The sequence below is a fragment of the Camelus bactrianus genome, chromosome 18 (genome assembly GCF_048773025.1).
Source record: "Camelus bactrianus isolate YW-2024 breed Bactrian camel chromosome 18, ASM4877302v1, whole genome shotgun sequence".
In the NCBI taxonomy this organism is placed as follows: Eukaryota; Metazoa; Chordata; class Mammalia; order Artiodactyla; family Camelidae; genus Camelus; species Camelus bactrianus.
The window spans coordinates 29,134,382-29,140,716 of NC_133556.1; the positions used below are offsets into that span (position 1 = coordinate 29,134,382).

Consider the following 6,335-nt stretch of genomic DNA (forward strand, 5'->3'; position numbering starts at 1 on the left):
GATTCTCCCCTGGGCACCAGGGAACCTTACCAGCTCCTGTGGGTGTGTCTGCTCAGGGCCATTTAAGCACCAAACCTACCCTCCTGCTGTGAGGAAGGACAATAAAATCCAACAATAGTTGCACAGCGAGTTAACATTTGAAGGGGCAGGAATACACAGTATTTGCAGAAAGGAAATAAAGATGTCTCTTCTTTCCCCAAGAGTTCTTTCTCTGAGAACTGTTTACTGAGTCAGATAAAACATAAAATTTAAAAATAAAAAAGTCTTACTCTAATTTTATTTTTAATGGGTAAAGAAAGCATAAAAATTCTAACAAGAACAGGAGGAAAGTTGCCAGAACAGATTATTGACAGTCCTACAGAAATTATGAAAGTAAAGGTTTAACTTTTTTTTATATAATTTTTTTAAATGGAGGTACTGGGGATTGAAACCAGGATCTTGTGCATGCTAAACACGTGCTCGACCACTGACCACCCCCAACTTATTCATCTAAAATTTGGTAACTTCATTTTTTTGCAGAAAAGATCATGTCAGGGTACTTTAATAAGAAACAATCCCCCCTCAATTTTTTTAAAGTTGTTTGTTTTGGTTTTTTGGGGGGAAGTAGTTCGGTTTATTTTTAATGGAGGTACTGGCGAATGAACCCAGGACCTTGTACATGCTAAGCATGTGCTCTACCACTGAGCTATACCCTCCCTCCCCTCAATTTTTAAATTTTGAATTTTATAGCATTCTTTTAAGGGAATTTTCAGACAACAAATCAAAATCAGACTTTGAAAATTAAGCACTTCAATCAAAAAGGTTGTTTGCATATTTTAAAAACTGCTTTTAAGTAAGGAGAATTTTTGTTTAGTTTTCACTGCATGCCTTAAAGTCTTCACATTGGTTTTGGAGGAGAATTTTGAGAGCTTGATAGTACAGCTTGATTTTTGTGAGGGAATAACGAAGTCCACTTCAACTTGCCAAGAAATTCCAGTACAGACAATGGAACACTTTCTACCACTGATACAAAAATATCTACTCTGTGCATTACTTGACCTCAGTAGGGTGACAATTTCACAAAGTAGACTTTTTTTAAATAAGGTATTGAATATAGTTCCCTATGCTATACAGTAGGATTTTGTTTATCTATTTTGTATATAGCAGTTTCTGTCTGCTAATCCCAAACTCCTAATTTATAAAGTAGACATTATTTTAATCAAAGGTACTGCAAATTAGAAAACAGAGAGGGAGGGTAAAAATACACTTAAATGGGCAGAGGAGAGGCTTGGAGGAAACGGCAGACAAGTTTTTTAAATGGAAAAAATACATAAGGAATACTTAGGAAAAGATTCTGATCATGGATTAACTTTACCATCTGGCTTCAACAGTTAGTAACAGACACAGAAAGGATTTTGCCAAAAGATTAAAACAATGAAAAGACCACCTCACCACTCTGGCACTGCACACAGATAAGGTCTGGAGTGACCCCTAAAGGTGTGGGTGAGAGGAGAGCAGATTTCTTCCTTTTCTTGGGGAGCTCCCACCCCTAATTTACACTGGGTTGCAATATTTTCTAAAAGATAGGAATTACATAGAACAGAACATGCTCCGTCTTGTCACGTACCCACTGGGCATCTGTATTGTCCTGTCTGCAAATTGCCTTTGCCTACTTAGCCTCACGATGATGTGGCAGTAAGGGACACTGATTTTCAGTACCTCCCACGCCAGTCGCCCGCCTGGACACCCTGTCTCTGAGTCCTCCAAGCCTCAGCTGGACCAGCATAAAGCCTTAGAGAGTTCCGTGTGAGCGCTGTTGGTCGGACTGGGTTAGCCACCCCCCACCCCCAGAGAACTCAGCCTTTTTCTCTCCAAGCACTCATGATCCTCTTTCCATGGTCGGCAACTAAGAGCTATTTAAGGGCAGGAGGACTCAGCTGTGTCCCCATGCCAAACAAGTGGCAGACACTGGGGAGGTGTCAGTTAGACAGAGGAGAGGGCTTTATGGGGCCGTCCCTGGACCAGAAGGTGACTAAGACAGTGCTCACCATTCTCTTCACTCAAGGGCCTATCTTTTTGCACAGACCTCATGCTCTGTCATCGATCTTACAGCACATGTGCCCAAATGCTTGTCCCCAGAGCTGACTGTAATATATACAAATGATTTAGGAACATCGTTCACATTAGGAGGCCTGCTCCCAGCCGAGTGGCCCAAGTGTTCTGACAGCAGTTCAGCCAGAGGTATTTGAGAGGCACCCACAGAATCCAAGGGCAGCACTGGATTTTCGGCTGAGCAAAGCAGAAGTCAGACAATGACAGCTATAGTGTTCAGTTGTTTACAGCTGAACAACTATGCCCTCTCTTCACCAAGCAAATAATCTCAAGACAAAGAACAGGCCCTTAATCATCTTTCAAATGAGAACAAATTTACGGTCATGCCTTAAAATTTTATGGTTCCGGGATAAAGGCAAATGTTTCACAGGACACACAGTCAGAACCTAGGAACCAGCCCTTAGCACACAGCTTTTCCTTTACATGACCGCAGAACTTTCAGAGTACCTGAGCTCACACATACTGCTGAAAATAAGTTAAGGATGAACATCTACCTGCATTTCAGACTAGTAACTACTACACAGAATAAAGTTCTGTATGTTTGTCCATAAAATAGCATGGAGTAAGCCTTTTTCCTGAATTCTAAGGCAGATTTTATTTGCTTTGATTCCCCTGCCACAAATCAGTGTTTCTTCTCATCCTAACATTAAGGGGAGGGGCCTGGGGGGAGCAGAAGCTTTTGAAAAGATAAAGAATAACCCTTATTTGATCATTTGTGACCAACCCTATAAGACAAGGAGGTCTTTAATTTCAATTGATTTAATTTTTATTATTTATTTTTTTTAAACCTTTCATCATGTAAATGTTTCAACATGCACAAAAGTAGACCCCACCAGTCCCATTTATCCATCACCCAAATTCAACAATCACCAACACACAGCCAATCACTTTCACCTGCAAACCAGCACACTTCTCCCTAGGCCCCACCTCTAATTATTTTAAAAATCTGTTCTGACTTTTTTAAAATTAGAGATATGTCACTTGATCTGCTTCCTGGTTATTCATCTAGGAATCAGCATTCTTCTTTTTTGACACTACATCCAGACAACCTAAGTTCCGTGAAGGATTTGACAAAGACTGATTCTTAGTGAGGTATACAGTAAGTTTTGAAACATCCATCAAATCCTGTAGATTCCAACTTATCACTTCAATTACAACATAATTTATCTCTTATAACTCATCTCTTCAATTTAGCTCCTCCTTTCGAGGACCACTGCTTTAGGTCATATCCTTATAACTTCTCACATGGACTACTGTAGCCCTCTCAAATATTATTTCCTTGATGCTGTAAGAGACACTTTTCTAAAGTATCTCCTGATCATGTCATTCTTCTGCTTGAAACCCCCGAACAACTCCTCACAACTTTAGAGCAAAGCCCAGACACCTGAGTCTGCCTGCACATCTTTCTAGTGTCATCTGTCCCCAAACCCTCTACCCAGCCTCTGTTCCCCAGTCACAAGGCCAATCTTTCTGCACCTGCTTTTCCTCTGCTCACCTTCATCTAGCAACTGCAACTGGGCCTTCAAAGCCCACTCAAACCAGATGCCCCCCACCTCCTCCGTTCTCAGTGAGCCACTGGTGAGACCTCTCCCTCAGATGGTGAGGAACTTCAGATGGCATCACTTGTATATTGTCTGTTTTTCCAGGACAAAGCATACTGCTTGGCATAAAATAAACACACACATTCACCTGTCTGAATAAACATCCAATTCTTACTATGCTCTGCTCATAAACTTTTCTTGGAAGAGTAATTTATTAAAGTATTTATTTACTGTTTGCTTTGAAATCTACATCTTGTAGGAGCACCTGGCTTTAAAACCTGATTTGAAATAGAGAGTATATATCAGATATGGGGGTCAATTTGATCACCTGACACCCATTCCTTTTCTCTATAACAGCATCTGGATTTTCACTGACTAAATCCACCTTCTCACATGCTCTGTGAGTTCTGTTAACTTTGGGAAGGGTTCTTTGCCCAGGCCTAGCTAACTAATCAGATTCATGGTGATTAAGACACAATTGAACAACAGGTCTCGAACTTCATCTGGAATTAAAAGGAATAGGCAGTCTTTTCCCACAGGAGTGGTAAGTGAGATGGTAGATTTAAAATATGCCCAGAAGCTCTTGATATGCCTCTCTTCAAAGACAAAGTCTTTTGTACTTAGTGATGCCAGCAAACAGAATGTGGCTGGAGCAACAGAATTCCAATACTGGATCATAAAAGGTATTGTGGTTCCCATCTTCCTCCCTCTCCCCTCTGATCTCTTGCTCTGAGGGAAGACAACTGCAAGTGAGGAAATGGGCCCTAAGGAATGGCCCATTAGGCTAGGAAATAAAGACTCCAGCCAAAGGCCATCAAGGAACTGAGGCCTTGAGTGAATAAGTCAGCTTGGAGTCAGATCCTTGGTCCCAATCAAGACTTTAGATAATGGAGGCCCCAGCCAGTATCTTGGTTGCAACTCCAGGAGAGTCCTTGAAACATAATCACCTAAGTCACTCCCAAACTCCTGACTCACAGAAATTGATAATAAATGTTTGATGTTTTAATCCATTAAACTTTGTGTTGACTTGTTACACAGAAGATAATTAATACAAGTAGGTAGGACAGGGGCAGTAAACTAAGAAGTAAGCCAACACAGAGGGAAATAGGACAAAGAGGACTATGAGAGGGTGGGGGACCAGTAAGACCTACACTTGTCATCACCAAATCCTGATGATTTCATTTAAGCCACAGGCCCCATCTATTTCTGCTCCCCTGGACCTTCCTGAATGAAAGCCAGCAGAACTCCTCCAGTGGTTCAACTAGTTTTAATGGACACTTGACACTTGAAGCCAAAAGCACCCAACCAGTGTGACAAGGACTCAGAGAACTGGTAAAATACCCAAAGAAATGTCCACTCAATTGACAACAGGGTCATTTCCAATTCACCCTTCCCTGCTCTGTATTGTCTCTTTAGCATGCTCCATATTTTGCTTACTTATCTTACTTATTATCTATATCCTCATATCCTCCGTAGAATTGGAGATCCTTAGGACAGGAATTCTGTTTGTTGAATGCTATATTCTCAGCACCTGGTACCATGCCTGGCACCCAGCAGACACTCAGTATTTGTTGCCTTCATCTAAGCTGCTGTAACCGCAGTGTGATCTGGTTGTGGCTCAGAAGGACATTATCAGCTGTAGGTGGAGGTGAGCTCACCACACAAGCTCCTCAGCTGAAATCACAGGGTTGCAAGTAATTGCAATTGTCTACCCTGATAACTTATCAGTCAGCTCCCAGGCAATCAATTCATGGGGGAGCTGGGAACTCTCGCAGACCGACAGTGTTCTTTCCCCGTTTAAACTCTGCCTTGCCTTTTGCTCAGTAAGGCAGACTGTAGTGAGTGGTCACCTCTATAGATGAGTAACCGTCAGGTGAGCTTCAGGTTACTTTGCCAACTGTCTAACAGACGCTGCCCTAATAAGAGGGCATGAAGATCTGATCCCGGAGAGAGACAACATGGACATCCTGTTTTAGCACTAATATAGTTTTAATTACTCTCAACAACCTATGCAGCAATGGCTGACTTATCCACTGTGCAGGCAGCATTGAGGTTGGAAGATTCCTAATGGGAGTTAAATCCCGTATGTGAGGGAAAACGGAGCTGACCTGAAAGCCACTGAAGCCCAGGTCGTGGTAATGGGACCTGCCGATAGGCTGGGTCTGGAAGGACCGCGGAGCTGGCTGCCCCGGCTGCTCCTCCACCCACAGGGCGGCGCGGACACGCGTGGACTCAAACACAGGGCTGTGGGCGAAAGTATGGGCAGGTGCCCTTGGGGCTGGGATCTCCCGGGACCCAGTGGCCGAGGCAGAGAGACTCGGTCCAGGAGGGAAAAGGTGGGGACCGCGCGAGCCCCAGGACGCGCACGCGCGAGGAGGACGAGCCTGCGCTACTCACCTACCACCTCACCCTCGCGCTGCCGAATGCGCTGCTGCCAGGCGGCTCAGCCCTGGCCCTAGCGTCATTTCCGGTCAGGGCGGGGTGGGCGGGGCGGAAGCGCGGTCTGGCCCCACCCCACGGCCGGCCCAGGTTGCTGAGCAACGCGGGTGGTGGCGGGGGACCCCAGCCGGATAACCCCCAGACCCGGCACTGCCCCGCCCCCCAAGTCAGTCCTGCGGGTTCCAAGGAAGGGCTCCTGTGGCTTTGCTCTTGCCCCACAGTTATTAACACGTCTGACCATCTCGTTAGTTTTACGTGGTTGGC

At 44.2% G+C, this 6,335-nt stretch overlaps 1 protein-coding gene across 1 annotated transcript in view; it reads right to left on the reverse strand.

The window, feature by feature from the left end:
- FAM234A (family with sequence similarity 234 member A) overlaps nt 1-6,100 on the reverse strand; it is a 28,174-nt gene extending 22,074 nt beyond the window's left edge. The window contains exon 1 of the mRNA XM_045513680.2: nt 6,030-6,100. The gene's annotated coding sequence lies outside the window, so the exon portion shown is untranslated. The remainder of the gene's footprint in view (nt 1-6,029) is intronic.
- Nucleotides 6,101-6,335: the final 235 nt, after the last annotated feature.